Source organism: Ranitomeya imitator, chromosome 6 (genome assembly GCF_032444005.1).
Source record: "Ranitomeya imitator isolate aRanImi1 chromosome 6, aRanImi1.pri, whole genome shotgun sequence".
Classification (NCBI taxonomy): Eukaryota; Metazoa; Chordata; class Amphibia; order Anura; family Dendrobatidae; genus Ranitomeya; species Ranitomeya imitator.
Genome location: NC_091287.1, coordinates 332,790,981 through 332,807,451, shown reverse-complemented (window position 1 = coordinate 332,807,451; position 16,471 = coordinate 332,790,981). Strand labels below are relative to the sequence as shown.

At 42.5% G+C, this 16,471-nt stretch overlaps 1 long non-coding RNA gene across 1 annotated transcript in view; it reads left to right on the top strand.

Moving 5' to 3' along the window:
* LOC138642601 (uncharacterized) overlaps positions 1–15,496 on the top strand; it is a 61,258-nt gene extending 45,762 nt beyond the window's left edge. Inside the window, exon 2 of the long non-coding RNA XR_011314072.1 lies at positions 14,876–15,496. This is a non-coding gene — a long non-coding RNA (uncharacterized lncRNA). The remainder of the gene's footprint in view (positions 1–14,875) is intronic.
* The last annotated feature ends 975 nt before the right edge of the window (positions 15,497–16,471 follow it).

The following is a 16,471-nucleotide window of genomic DNA, read 5'->3' as shown; positions in this document are numbered from 1 at the left end:
ACATTTTAGTATTTGTAGAATGTTGACATTTTTCTACAATCGTGTCTTTTCTCGTTTTTCTTAAAAACAATTCAAGGAAATGGTTCTAGAATTGTTTTTATAGACAACCGAAAACCACTGTTTGCAGTGCTATAATATTTACCCAATTGAAATCCATGGGGAAAAAATACAAGGAATGCTTTTGTTTTTGGTAAAAATAAAACACAGGAAAGCCAAAAAAGTGCAAAGTGTCAGTGTGAGTTTCACAGTTGGTGTGTCTACTTAGCATATATAGTACTGTGCAAAAGTTAGTAATGCTTTAAAAAATAAATCTGTTAAGGGTATGTGCACACGTTGCGGATTTGCCTGCGGATTTTTCCGCACAGAATCTGCTTTTCTAGCCAGAAAATGCAGGTAAAAATCCACATGTTTTTGGTGCGTTTTTGATGCGTTTTTTGTGTGGATTTGATGCGTTTTTTATGCGGTTTTGTATGCGTTTTTGAAAGCTAAATAAAGATCTATTATTGAACAAAAAAAAAGATTTGTGATGTGATTTCTTGTCCAACCTCCTCTTTTACATTTGTCCAACCCACACTCCATTACACACAGATAGATAGACAGATAGATAGACAGATAGATAGATAGATAGATAGATAGATAGATAGATAGATAGATAGACAGACAGACAGACAGACAGACATATTCATAGAAAAGGAACAGCCCGCATCCCTTTAACTTATCTCTGGGTGCTGCAAATCCTCCAGGTAACCTGTCCACTGGTTATCTCAGATACATAAAGTTCAAAAAAGCAGGCAACACTCCATTTTCCAAATAACTGTGCAGGGTTAAATCAGACCCACATGTCTGGGCAATGTTTCGGCTCAAATGAGCCTTTCTCAAGCAGTGAGTACATCATCCTTGTGCATATATATACGTTTTAACATAATCCTTAATGAATGCCAGTTGTGCTCAATAAAATGCGATACAATACAATATGCTTCACATGTTCCATTCTCCATCTGATAATACCTTATATAAAGTGCATACGTACTTAAGTGCATACTCAGTGCTCTTTGTATATTAATACATTAATACAACCAAACTTTATACTGTATGCAATGTTATTTCACTTGCTCTTACCCCTGAAGCAACCCGCTATTAATGGAGGACAACATGTTTCTCAGCGTTCTTACAAATCAACTGCGCATGTCTGGCGCATCATATTACTATGCGGGGCTGTAGACCAATCAAACATATCAATATACCGGCGCATGCGCATAAGCGCTATGATCCGCCATCTTTGAAGTGGCATGTCTATTCTTTCGCACATATGTTAATCCAGTGTATCTTCTAAGACTGGCGCATGCGCATACGCATTAACCGCACCATCTTGATCACATAATCATAATGTTGCGGATAGTTATGCGTAGTGACATTCTTATATGGCACCTCTATCTTTACAGTGTCATCTGCAGATGATCCCCGCATTATTATCATTTATTTTACTTCTTAGATAAAGGGTGCATAACTCCGCCCTGACTCTCCGGGTACCGCCTTCTTCAGGCCATCTCCCGGAGGTCACATAGTGTTCAACAGGTTGCAATTAAACCTCTCAGGTCAAAATGCCCCAAGTTTGAACCATTATATAGCAGCAGCACCTATATCTTGGCATGTTTTTATTGTGATCATACTGGAATAATAGACATTTTAAATAGATTCATTCAAGCTACTTTATTGATTTGGCCCACAGTCCAACAAGATATCATATTAAGGAATGATAACATGTCTTTTCAAAAACTAAATTTCATGCTATATAAACTATACAAAATGTTTGAAATATGTTTCTCTATATGTCCTCCATATTTGCAGGGTCCTTCTGGGTAATCATCCAGTCTTGTTTAGATACTAGACAGCATCTAGATAAAACAAATATAAAATTAGGAACGTACATATTGACAGTTACATCATAGTACTCCTATATTTAAAAATAGTAAATACTATATCCAGGGACTCCACCATATTCAGTATCAGACTAATGAGAGTTTTCATAGTATTGTATGTACCTTGAAATCTACAGTAAGACCCCTAGGTCTAAGGGTATTCAGTTCATATATCCACATCAGTTCTCTTTTTTTGAGAAAAATGCACAATAGATATCACTCATGTAATGTAAGAAGTAAGTGAAATCTTTGGCATTGCACTATATCTATATTTCTCTGCTGTATCCATACATTATGAATTGTGGTATATGTTAAAGGGGCCCACCGGGACTCTTTGACCCAGGGCCCATGAAAACCTGGAGCCGGCACTGGATATATCCATAGTTATATCTATAGATATATCCGTACATATATCTATGGATATATCTACGGATATATATATATATATATATATATAGTCATATATTTATAGATATAGCTATATAGCTATAGATGGAAATCTATGGATATATCTATGGATATATCTATATCCTTAGATATAGCCATAGATATATCTATAGATATATCCATAGATACAGTATATAATAGCAAGGATGATGTTTATTAATGAACAATATGTTTAATTTAAAAAAAGCGGGAAAAAAATGGTGTGGGCTCCCGCCATCTGTACGATGCACCAATTCTTGGATTTAGCCCCTCTCTTTCCACTGCCGTGTAGCTGTGGGATATGGGGTAATAAGAGATTAATGTCACCTTGCTATTGTAAGGTAACATTAAGCCCCATTAGTAATGGAGAGGCGTCAATAAGACACCTATCCATTACTAAGCCTACAGTAGTGAGAGAGTTAATAAAGACACAGACAGAAAAAATATTTTAATATTCTTAATTTCGCCATACTTACAACCATGCCTAATTCCTGCGACTTCCTTGATTGCCTGAAAAAAAATAAACCAACTGTATACTCCCTGTCTGAAGCAGTCCAATTAATAATGAGTGTCCCACGATGATCTTCCCTATAGGACAGTGACATCGGGTGATGTCACCACTCTATAGGGCCTCCAGTAACACACTGACAGGAGACAATGGCTCCTGCAGTGCATCACTGAAGAGGTTACTTTAGTTCATTGTCTCGCTTTATGGCAATGCTGCATGGGAATTTTCCCACACAGCTGTGACACAAGTGACAGTTTAAACTATACTGTACTCACAGCAGGGGAGGAATAAAGTGCGGAAGGATACCTTCCATCAGTGTGCGGTGCCCCAGGGTCCTGGTCGTCGCAGTGGTATTTCTTTCCTCTCGGGGAGAGTGATGCTACGTTTGGAGGCAAAGAAGGATAACTGCATCCAGGTATCACAAACATGCAATGCATTTCACACTCCAGACCACCAGGGGGAGCTTCTGCTCCTTTTTATTAGGTCACTCCCCATATGTATGTAACTGGTAGTCTGTAGGGAAAGTCAGTTAGTTGCTGGCTGAGCTCAGCTCAGTCAGTTCCAGACCAGAGTCTGAGGAGGACAGAAGGTAAAAGGAGCTGTGCATGCCCTCAGAGCTGCAGCTCCCAGAAAGAGACATTGAAAGACCGAATTGTATTGCAGTGAGCGTGAAGGAAGTCGAAACAAAGGAGAGGATACCAGAAGGGGACCAGCCCTGCACAGGCTGCCTCCTTCTAAGATGCAGAATCCCTGTAGCCGGAACACTGAGGGAGTAAGGACCTTTATGCTTTACTTCAGAGACCGCCAGGACAGCTAATTGCAGGTTATCTGTCCGCACCTACACCCAGGAGACACGGTGACACCTACAGAGCCGGGTTATCTAAGTGACCCTATAAACAGGCTCAAGTCACCAGTCATACGGGTATTGTCCTATCCTATATGGGGGACAGAGAGAGCAAAACATCGCATCTGTGAGACCCTTATGTGAAGCCATAGGCAGTAAGGGACTACACCACCGCAGCGCAAAGGAAGGCTACTGATTTCCACCTGGATAAGGGAACTCTGGACATGCCTTCAAACCGACTGGACTCTGCCTGCCCTGTGATCTGGTGCCCTGGACTCTATGGATGCTGAAGTCTTCAGTAAAAGGTAAAGAGACTGCAACCTTGTGTCCTCGTTCTTCTCTGCTCCTCTTACCATACCACCATCTACACACTGGGAAGCCTTGGGGAAATACTTCACCTGTGGGAAGGTATACCATCTAGCTGCCATAACATCACCCCAGCGGACCACTTAAAGCAGCGTCATTCACCCTGACCGAATACCACAGGTGGCATCATGAACATTCCCCTTAAAGACCTTTCCCTTTTACATGGACGTCCCAGGGCCATGGGCCGGGTCAGTCACCATGACACCCCCTGTGAATCGAAGGACCCGGTACCATGTACCCCACGGCCCCATGGGGGCTATCCAACTTTTTCCCAGAGCCCCTGGAGAGCGGTCGCATCAGCTGATATTACAGCTCTCCACGGGAGATTGTCGTGGGACAGTCGTATTAATTGGATTACGATGGACACAAGGAGTATATTGTTGGTTTATTATTTTAATTTTTTTTCAGGGGAGCGAGGGCTTCGGGGATTAAGTGTAGATGTGAGTATGAACTATATATGTACTGTATGTGTTTTTTGTTTTTTTTACAATTAACACATAAGCCAGATGATGGGACTATTACTATCCCAATATTGGCTACTGTGTCAATCACTGTCACTGCAGCATTCATAGTCGAATGGAACTTGCAGTCCCATCGGACGATGCATGCACACACACACACACACACACACACACTGACACCATCCCTGCAGACCCCCACACAGCTCCACAGACCCCTGGACTGGCCCACAGAACCTCGGACAGCCCCGCAGACCCCCCGCACAGCCCCCTAGACCGCCACACAGCCCCACAGACCCCCCGCACAGCCCCACAGACCCACGGACAGCCCGCAGACCCCCCGTACACAGCCCCACTGACCCCGCACACAGCCCCGCCGACCCTGCACACACAGACAAGCAGACTCGGCCCACCCACACAGACACAGTCATCGTCAACACTCCGCCCACACTCCCTCCTCCCGGGCCGCAGTGTTTCTCGCACCCACATCTGCAGCAAAACCGCAGATCTTTTTTTACATCTGCGGATTTGCTGCAGATTGGCCTGACACAATTGAAGTCAATGGGTGCAGAAACGCTGCAGTTTCGCACAAAGAATTAACATGCAGCAGAAAATAAACCGCTGTGTTTCTGCACAGAATTTTCCGCAGAATGTGCATAGCGGTTTTTGTTTTCCATAGGTTTACCTGGTACTGTACAATGCATAGAAAACTGCTGCGGATCCGCATCCAAATCCGCAACGTGTGCACATACGTGCACATAGTTTAATTTTATCATTTTGCAAAGTGAATGAACAATAGAAAAATCTAAATCCAATCAATATTTGGTGTAACCGTCCTTTGTCTTCAAAAGAGCATCAATTCTTCTACACAGAATTGTCTTGTACACAGTTTCTGAAGGAACTCAGCAGGAGGTTGTTCCAAACATCTTGGAGAAATAAACACAGCTTGTCTGTGGATGTAGTCTTGTGCAAATCCTTCTGCCTCTTTATGTGTAATCCCAGAAAGACTTCATGAGGTTCAGATCAGGTCAATATGGGGGCCATATCAATTCTTGTTCTTCTTCACTCTGAAGATAGTTCCTAATTACACTAGCTGTATGTTTGAGGTTATTTTTCTGCTTCAGAATAAATTTGGAACCAATCAGATGCCTCCTTGATGGTATTGCATAATGCTTAAGTATCTGCCTTTACTTCTCAGCATTGAGGACACCTAGAACTGTTCATGTTCAAAATTGAGGACCAAAGATGCAGTGGTCGGCCAAGAAAACTTAGTAAGTAAAAAAAAATTATGCCAGCTCACCAATTGTCATAATCCAGTGTGCAGGGAAATCACGATCTGAATATTCATGTTATGATGAGAAAAAAATTAAAAAAAAATATTTCCAGCTCCGGGTAAAAATGTCTTTAATCTTTATTCCATCATAGATAAAAAAATATCATTCTGATACAAAGCAGAAATGCAGAAAGTTATGCGTTTCAAACGGATGCAACCGTTCTTTGTCAAAGATTTGACAAAGTACTATTGCATCCATTCTGCATTTCTCCATTGTATCAGAATGATATTTTTTAATCTATGATGGAGTAAAGTTTATAGAAATTTTACTAGGAGCTGGAAATATCTTTTTTTCTAAGAAAACTTGGTGCAGCAGATGAAAGTCACATCATGCTTACTTCCCTTCAAAATAGGAAGATGTCAAGCAGTGCCATCAGCACAGAATTCTTGTCAGTGGGACTGAAATACACTCGTCTACTGTTTTGAGAAGTCAGGCAAGGGGCCAGAACTAATTGACAAAATACCCATATTAACTCATAAACTAGGCAAACTCTTTACATCATTGTACCAAAAAAAGGATAAATCTCCCAAGGAGTATATTAGCCAAAAAATATATATTTATTACAAACTCATATTTGATATATACACAAATTCATTATAAAACACAGAGACTGTCAGACAATAGTGCAGGGATCAAAACTGAATAATACTGCACATAGTACTGTGCCTCAGTCATCAGTAATAGGGTGCTGCATGAGCTACCACAATAATAAACTGAAGAAGTTTGCCACGAAACGTGCGTTGTGGCGGCAGGGATCAACTACACTGAATTTCCAGTAAGTGCATTACCTTACTTTAACTTGTTTTTAGTGCCTGTACTGTTTATTATGTGTGAATTTGTGTATATATGTAATATGAGTTTGTAATAAAGATATTTTTTGGCTAATATACTCATTGGGTGATTTACCCCTTTTTTTGGTACAAAGAGGCCAGAACTAGTCTTCCTGAAAGAATTGCAGCCAAATGCAATAACTTCAACATGGAAGCAAAGCCAAGTGACTCAACTATTGCACAAACACTTAGGAACTGGTGGGCAGAAAAATTGCAGTAGATGCTCTCAACTTAAAAGTCAAAATATAAAATATCTGGCTACAGCTGAAGGCAGTTTGATAACCAAAGGGCTGGTGCAATAATGAGTGTCTGCTAGAGATTAGCGAACCTGTGGATATTCGGGTTAGCTGGGTTCAAAGAAAATACAGTAAAAAGTTTGGGTCCGAACTTGACCTCAAACTTGACCCCGGAACCCGAATCCAATGGAAGTCAATGGGGACCCGATCTTCGGTGCAAAAGGAAGCTAAATGGGGGCAAGAGCTAGACAATCGCCCTACAAACAAATGTGGATGCGGAAATTATTTAAAATTACAAAGAATAAAAAAAGCAAAATACAGGAGGCAGAGGTCCAAGTTAGGAGGTGGAAAAGGTGGATGTGATGGTGTAAATGGAAGAGGCAGAAGAGGAGGTATCAAACACTGTTTTTATGAGGGGTTTTTAAGGAACTGACTTAACATACAATAAAAAACAATAACCATGAGGCGGAGGTCCAAGCGGAGGAGGAGGTTGACGTGTAGGAGAAGGAAGTAGCCAACTCTGGTTTTGTTGGGCTTTTTTGTTTGTTTTTTGGGGGGTGTACTCTGAAAAAAGGCAGTGTAATATTCTGTTGGCCACTGTCTCTTTGTATACAGGCCATGTAATACTCTGCACTTTTTTGGGTTGAAAAAAATTAAGAGAGTATCAAATAGGGGACATGGCCGTGCTGCTGCTTGTAGTGGTGTAGATGCTGCAGGGAGAGAGAGGACATGGTCGACCTGTACCTGCTACCAGGACTGTGGAGTCGGAGTCGTTGAGTCGGAGTCGGTGTCCATTTTGGTGGAATTGGAGTGGGTATAAAATGAACTGACTCCGACTCGGTCTCCTAAATATATAATAAATTGGGTACAGTAGTTCAAATTACTAAGAATTTGGGAAAGTTATGAAATGTTCTATAAATGTCTGTTCTATTCCTGATTTATATGTTCTCCCAATGTTTGAGTGGCTTTCCTTCAGGTACTCTGTTTTCTTCCCACATTCTAAAAACATACTGATAGGGATTTTAGATTGTGAGCCCCACTGGGGACAACGATGATAAAGTCTGTTTAGCACTGTGGAATTATTGGTGCTATATAAGTGAGTAAAAGAAATCTAAGGTTGTAGGCTTTTAGTTGTGATGAATCTGTGCTCAGTAGTGAGACAATGCTGTGGAGTCAGAGTCATGGAATTGTAGTTGGGAGTCAGAGTCGGAGGTTTGGCTTACCGACTGCAAAGCCCTGCCTGCTACGCACCTAACTAAAACAACTTCCCCGGGGGCACGCAGGCGACAGGACCTCCTGCGTAATTTCATAGTCACGAGTACCGCTGGATGAATGGTAAGGTCAAAACAAGTAAAGGTGGTTTTAGGTTGGTTGGCTGAGAGTGCCTTCAGTTACTTTACTTCGTCTTCCACCCGCTCCCCTTCTGAATGTGCAGATTTTGCACCTGGGCATCTGTCTTCCACCTCACTCCCTTGCAAATCAGACAAGCAGTCTGAGCCCCAAGTCAGTAACTTCTGCTTTTTGATGACTCTGCTGGATGTGGTTTCGTGGACCATGCTCCTGGATCTGGCCAGCAACTGAAAGAAATTGAATGCACTGATGTCCAACCACTTATTCTGTTGGAATATGAGTATGTGGAAGGTGTAGTGCAGTCAGTGGACCACCGCAGCACATCTCTGATGATGATGAAACACAGGTGCCAATTAAACAGCTTTCTGCTGTGTGTAGTTTGGCAATGTGGGAAGGGGTGAGGACTGGGTGGAACATCATACGGAGGATTATAGTTAATATTATTAATTTTTTTTTAGAGCACCATTGATTCCATGGTGCTGTATATGAAGAGGGGTTATATACAAAACACAAATAGAAATAGAAATTACAATGAACTGATAGACAGGTACAGAGGGGAGAGGACCCTACCCTTGTGACCTTACATTCTACAGGATAATGGGGAAGGAAATAGTAGGTTCGGGGGCTGCAACAGCTCTAATGTTGGTGAGGTGACAACTGGGTCATTAAAGGCTGTAAACTGTTCTGGAAACATGGATTTTCAAGATCTGGTTGAAATTTCAGAATGTAGGGGATAATCGGATGTGTAGGGCCACAGAATTCTACAGCATGGGGAATACTCGGGAGAAGTCTTGGAGACGGTAGGATGAGGAACGTATGATTATGGAGGATTAAATGAAGTCTTGGGAGCTCCAGAGATTACATGGTGGGAAATATAGGGAGAATAGATCAGAGACATATTAGGGAGACAGATTATGGACGGATTTGTAGGTCAGTGTTAATAGCTTGAAGGTGGATACTGTTCTGCGGAGGAATAGTTACTCTGTAGCTACTAGCATCGTACTAGCAAAAGCGCACTCCCGAACGGGAGGGGGGCTTTTGAGAGTCCTACCCAGATTCGGATGATATGAAATCAGGTACAAGAGTAAATCCAAAGCAAGCAAATAACCCAAAGGAAAACCAAAGTGAAACCCCAGGACAATAGATGATAAAGAAGAACCAATAACAACTTTTGCAACTACTGAGAAGCAACCAGGTCCCAACCAGGAAACACTCACCATACACTTACACAAGGGAACTGAATAGAAAGCACTGAAATGGATTAGAAGCAAGCCTCACCTGAACAGTAAGGGCCCGGGGCACAAATTTCCAGCAATGGCTAACACCAGGCAAGACAGCAGGCAATACTGGAGTTTTAGCTGCAACGCACACTGGTGAGTAGCTCTGCAGAACAACACCACTTCACAACCTACGAGTGGGCCTCCATGCAGGACATGTGTGCTGTTTGCACTGCTTCAAGTGCATCATCAGTGTTACTATCAGTCTTCTATGCCTCCTAGAAAAACACAGCTTCAGGTGATGATGGATGAGGTGGTGGCACAGGCAGTAAAGGAGAAGGAACTGGGACCATTCACATCATTGTCAGGCCAGGAGTCCACACATGTCTTGGAGGATGGGTTCCTGTACCAATAGTGGCCAGGTACACAAATATCCAGCCAGGGGATTTGGAAGATGAGGATGAGGAGTCGGAGTAGGCGAATGAGGAACAACCATATCCACAGCAGGTTGGCACTCAAAGCAGCACATGGGCTTGACTGGAGTGCTCCCTGGGGTAATGCAGACGATAAAGAGGACCCAGATGATGCACCTCCCACCGAGAACAGCTTGTCCTCCCCTATGGGCAGCCTGGCACACATTAGGCTATACATGCGGCTGTGCCTGCACAACGATCACTGAGTTGGCAGGATTGTTACAAGTCTTAATTACTGTGTGGCCACCTTCTGAATCCCCACTACAAGTACAATGTGCCATCATTACTTCAGTCACTAGAGTAAGATCAGAAAATGCGGGAATACAAGTGCACGCTAATAGATGCACTACTGAAGGCTTCCTTAGCTGACAGTAGAGGCTCAGTGAAAGCACAAGGCAGAAGAGAAGGAGGACTCAGCTGAGGCACCGTCACCACCGCAGAAGGAATGGTTAGCAGGGCAGAAATGTGTAAAACTTTACTCAGCACGTTGCAACATTCAGCCTTAACCAAATAACTATTATATGGCAACTGGGAACTAAACTCCCTAAAAATTAATTTAGTTGCTTTACATTCTTCCTGAAGAACCAGAGGGAAGAGCAGAGTGTGAATTAACTAGGAGAGAAGTATGCTGAACAAAGAAAAATGTTACAGTGAATAAAGTAAATACCGAAAAACACCAATAAGGCTATTTTCACACATCAGGTTTTTGCCATCATACTCAATTCAGTGAATTTTGAAAAAAATGGATTTGTCACAAATTGTAAAAAACTGATGTGACGGATCCACTTTTTAGCTGGGTCCGACTAGCTGATCTGGCTAATTGGATTCTGGGGAAGAGAGAGAGATCCAGAATGGAAAATGCATGCTTAGTTTAAAAAACGGAATCCGTCGCCGGATTCCATCATTTGACGGCTCTGGCACCATAGGGTTCCATTATAGCAAACAACAGATGGCAACGGATCCGTCGCTGTCCGTTTTTTTGACGGTCACAAAAAAGTTGCTCTGTCCGTTTTCTCCGGCCGCCGGAAAACAAATTTTTCGACAGATCTGGCAAAAACTGGATGAAACGTGAGGTCATCCGTCACTAATACAAGTCAATGAGAAAAAACTTTTTCAAAACTCACCGAATTCTGCCTGATGGCAAAAAACTGATGTGTGAAAGGGGTCTAAAAGAATAAAGCAATTACTCTTAACAAATATACAGTCTATCTACTAAAGTTAAACAGAAGAGCGTTGCAAAGTATTGCAAGGAAAAAGCAAAGTGAAAAATTTGATCTCAAAACTAGTTCCAAACATCAATTCAATATCCGAACATCTAAATGAATCTTATCACCAGGAAGAAATGTTCACTGAGGGACATAATATAATGCTGCACTCAAAAGGTGATAGGTGGACAAAGGAAAACACCTGTGTTAAGCTTGACAGACTTCAGCCAGAAAACAGAATCCAAACACTCAGAGAAAAGGTGTGTCTCCTGTGGCTTGGCAGAAAGAGAAGCCGACCACAAAACACAAGCTCAAAGAATCAAATCCATGAGCATTACAGTTTCAACATAACAACGTGGTGAAAGAGTATGTGTCCAAACGTCTCCACATACTTATTGATGGGTCTGGCCCATTTAACTTCTGGGTCTCCAAATTGGACACATGGCCTGAGCTTCCCCTTTATGCCTTAGAGGGGTTGGCCTGCCCTGTGGAAAGTGTTCTGTCAGAAAGTGTGTTTAGCACAGCAGGTGGTGTGATCACAGACATCCGCATGCGCCTGTCCACAGTTAATGAGGGCAAGCTCACATTCATTAAAATGAAAGAGGTGTGTATCCCACAGGACTTGTCCATAACTTTGGCTGAATATAAAAGTATGCCAGCCACCAGGCCAGCTCCAGGTTTTTGAGGGCCACGGGCGAAAGAGTCTCAGTGGGCCCCGCCTTTAACACATACCACGATTCATGATCTCATATAAACACAGCCATGTAGTATATAACACAGCCCACGTAGTATATAACACAGCCCACGTAGTATATAGCACAGCCACGTAGCATATAACACAGCCATGTAGTATATAACAGCCCACGTGGCATATAACACAGCCACGTAGCATATAACACAGCCATGTAGTATATAAAAGCCCACATAGCATATAACACAGCCACGTAGTATATAGCACAGCCCATATAGTATATAGCACAGCCACATAGTATATAACACGGCCCACGTAGTTTATAGAACAGCCATCTAGTATATAGCACAGCCCACGTAGCATATAACAGCCCACGTAGTATATAACATGGCTCACGTAGTATATAGAACAGCCATGTAGTATATAGAGACACTTGCCCCATATAGTGCTGCACAAATGTTATGGCCCCATAAATGCTCCATACAGACACTTGCCCCATATAGTGCTGCACAAATGTTATGGCCCCATACAGACACTTGCCCCATATAGTGCTGCACAAATGTTATTGCTCCATAAGATGCTCCATACAGACACTTGCCCCATTATAGTGCTGCACAAACGTTATAGCCCCATAAGATGCTCTATACAGACACTTGCCCTATATAGTGCTGCACAAACGTTATGGCCCCATTCAGACACTTGCCCTATATAGTGCTGCACATACCTTATTGCCCCATAAGATGCTCCATACAGACACATGCCCCATTTGCTGTTGCTGCAATAAAAAAAATCACATACTCACCTCTCCGTCGCTCAGGCCCCCGGCACTTTCAATATTCACCTGTCCTCGTTCCAGCCGCCGCTCCATCTTCTTCAGCTTCTTCTGCACTGACGCTCAGGCAGAGGGTGTGCACTAACCACGTCACCGCGTCCTCTGACCTCAGCATCACTGCAGAAGATGCTGAAGATGGAGCGGTGGCTGGAACGAGGAGCAGGTGAATATCACGCAGCGCTGCACTCCCCTCCCCGTTATACTCACCTGCTCCTGGCGCTGTGCAGTCCCTGCTTCCCAGCGCCGGCAGCTTCTTCCTGTATTGAGAGGTCACCGTTACCGCTCATTACAGTAATGAATATGCAGCTCCACCCTTATGGGAGGTGGAGCTGCATATTCATTACTGTGATGAGCGGTACCATGTGACCGCTCAGTACAGGTAGAAGCTGGGGAGCCGGGGACCTGCAGGGACCACGCCAGCCGGATCTTCCCACACCCCGCCTTTTGCCATGCTTTGCCCTACCACTCTTTGGACTTGCATTCCATCTGCATTTGTCTTCATGCACTGAGCAGACCCTGCTTCCCCCAAGATCTGATTACTTATACCATGCTGGTTCTTATGCATCATTACTATTATCATTCTTTACACTAGACCTTGCTCTTTGATCTGGTAGGCTTCTCAGCTAACATTTGCACACTTTTACACGGCTGGGTCCATCTTTTTTGCAGGTCCTTTTTGATTTTGATAGGGCTATTGCTTCATTTTATACATCTGCATGCTACATGCTTACTGGGCATCATTAATGACATGATTGGGGACGCCCATATTTTGTCATATTTAGGTCACGCTTTAGCGTCATTGGTTGCTATATATATGGTGTTGGTTTCATATGTGATTATTGTATCAAACGTTAAATTCCAACATTGCCTTGTGTTATGGCTATAGCACTAGCAGCGTGTGTATTATATGTTGCTTGATATAGGCTCTTTGGTAAGGGCGTTGTGTTTTGTTATATGTTTTTAATTGATTTTATATTTTGTATATGTCCTTGCTATTGTAATAAAATTTATACAATTTTTTTGGGTATCATGTAGCAGGTGTGCACATTTATATGCATTGGCTTTCTTTTTCTTGTTGATATTTGCTCTTTCCATGCTTAGTGTAGCACCCTGTTTTATAATATATTTCACACTATTATTATAGTGGTGCACCCGCTACCACTTTTTTTTAGTCACCAGGAGTAGGTGAGTATAATTAGACAGCCCCCGGCCGCTCCCCCTCCCCTGCCAAGTCAGCTCCGTGATGTGCCGTTAGCTGAGGGCCCCTGGGGGAGCATTGGTCCTAGGCACTGGCACCTGCCTGCCCTTAACGCCGGCCTTGAATGGGCCCCCTCGTCTCGCCAGGGCCCCGGCACTTGCCCGGGTATGCCGGGTGCTGACGCCGGCCCTGCCAGCTGCATCCACCCATTGCTAAACTGCACCACAGTTTGTTCTATTTTCCATTGATAACGTTTTGTGGCCTATTGAAAAAAAAGAGGGTGTTTTGCAGAATACTCCCACACAGACTGTTTTCAGAGTCCCGCACAGAGGCTTTTTTCAGAGTACCCACACAGAGACACGTGCAGAGTACAAGCACAGGTTTTCTGGCACAGTATTCCCATAGACACAGTTGCACAGTAGAACAATTTGTTGTTGGACACAGTACTCCCACAGACACGAGTGCAGAGTATACAGTAACTATTTTTTAACCCAACTCATACAGAAACAATAGCAGAATATAATTCTTTTTTAGGCACACTACTCTCACAGACGCAGCTGCAGAGTACACAGAGAGGCTTTTTGGCACAGTACACACAGGTTTTTTGTAAAGTACCCCTAAAAAGAAGAGTTGCAGTGGCTTAATGGCAAATTAATTTTTTTAGGCACAGCTACAACTCGTACAGATGCAGCAGTAGATTACAATTTTAATTTAGACACAATATACTCACAAAAAGTAGAGTAAACTTTTTGAAACACTGCTCATACTGTAGATGCAGTGGTAGAATAAAATTATTTTTTTGGCCCACAAATGGGAAAGAGACGGCTGCACAGTAGAATATTTTTTAGATGTGCTACTCTGAAAAAAACGCTGTATTAACCAGACGTCTATTTTCAGCAAGCCAGGAAGAATATATGGTGACTTTTGAATTTATGCATTTTTCTTCAGTTTAACAAGAGTCTGAAATGTTAACTCTTCTTTCATGCAGGGTCATTGAAAAACGATGTTTGCTGATATGCTAATTGCACATTGTCCGGGCCAGCAAGTTTGTTGACTTGCAAAACAGAGGAGGAAAAACTATGCAAATAGATCACCTTTCTTCCCCTTTACCTGAGAATGCTGGTTTGAAGGACATTTGTTAATGATAAAAAGTAGAGATACCTCCAGATATACAGAGAGAGACCTCCAAACATCCAAGAGATCCAGAAAACCAAAGAACAAGAGACTGTATACAGGACAGCAGCCAAGACATCATGGCTCCATAAGAAGGGACACAGATTTGTCATTCTACGGAATGCCAGCTTAGGGGACCATGGCCCCAGTTGAAAGAATGCAGATCTTCACCGCCCCATGGGTAAGTTTGTGAAAGTCAGGAATGGGACCCTCCGATTGAGGGATCAATGGAGATGTTTGGAGAAGCCAGGTTGTGACTCTCTGGTCAAGTGGCCTTGTACCTGAATGGACTGTCATCTTCCTAAGCTTGTCGTTACCTTCTTTCTGTGTGCATGCTACAGATGGGGTAGTTGTTCCTGGAAGCTCTGAAGTCACAGCTTGGACTGTTCTATGTAATATCTGACTGTTTTGTGGTTCAATAAAGCATTGCCACACTGTTTTACTCTCACTCTGTTTTGTCTGAGTAGTGTTATGCCCATGGTGAATGAGAGCGGGTGTTTGGTGGGATGATCTCTGGTCCATGCATTTTCGGCTAGCGGACCAGGGCACCTTCTGACCCCCGTGTCACCACACACACACACAACTTGCAAAAAAAAAATCAACAGAGTGCACTAATCTTTTAAACACACTGCTAGCAAAAAACTACTGCAGAGAAGTATTTTTAACACATATACTCATATAAACACAGCAATGCAGTAAAATTATTGGTTTGGCCTACAAATGGTAACGAGAGGAATGATGGCAATTGTTTATTTCCAAGACTAATAAAAAAATACACACTGGTCCAGAAAAATTATTTCTTTTGCATATAATGGCATTGAGATGGCTGATAGCAATTATTTTTTTCACAGATGACTAGAAAACACACCATTCCTGAAAAATTATTTCTTAGGCCTACTAATGGAAAAGAGATGGCTGATGCCAATTATTTATTTCTCAGACTACTAGAAAACACACATCATTCTTGAAAAATGATTTATTTGGCTTTCTCATGGTAATGAGACAACTGTTGCAAATTATTTATTTCTCAGATTACTAGAAAACACACACCATTCTTGAAAAATGATTTATTCAGCCTTCTAATGGCAATAAAAAAGACAAAAAACTGACTGGCACATCCAGACTAGTGTGAATAGATGCATAGCAGGAGGAGCTACCTCCACAAACAATATACAAAAAATGTTGCACTCTATCATGCTAAAGCATGTCAATGTGGAATACGTGAAATTTGAATAGCAATACATCTTTGTTTTGCACTTGTGCGAGTTTTGCAAGAGCCTAGTTTTTGCATGTGGTGAGTTCTGCGCGTGGCGAGTTTTGAGCGGCGACTTTTGTGTTTCGACTTTTATGTGGCGAGGTTGGTGTATTTGTGGTGAAATGTGTGCTGAGGGTAATATGTGTTCAAGCACGT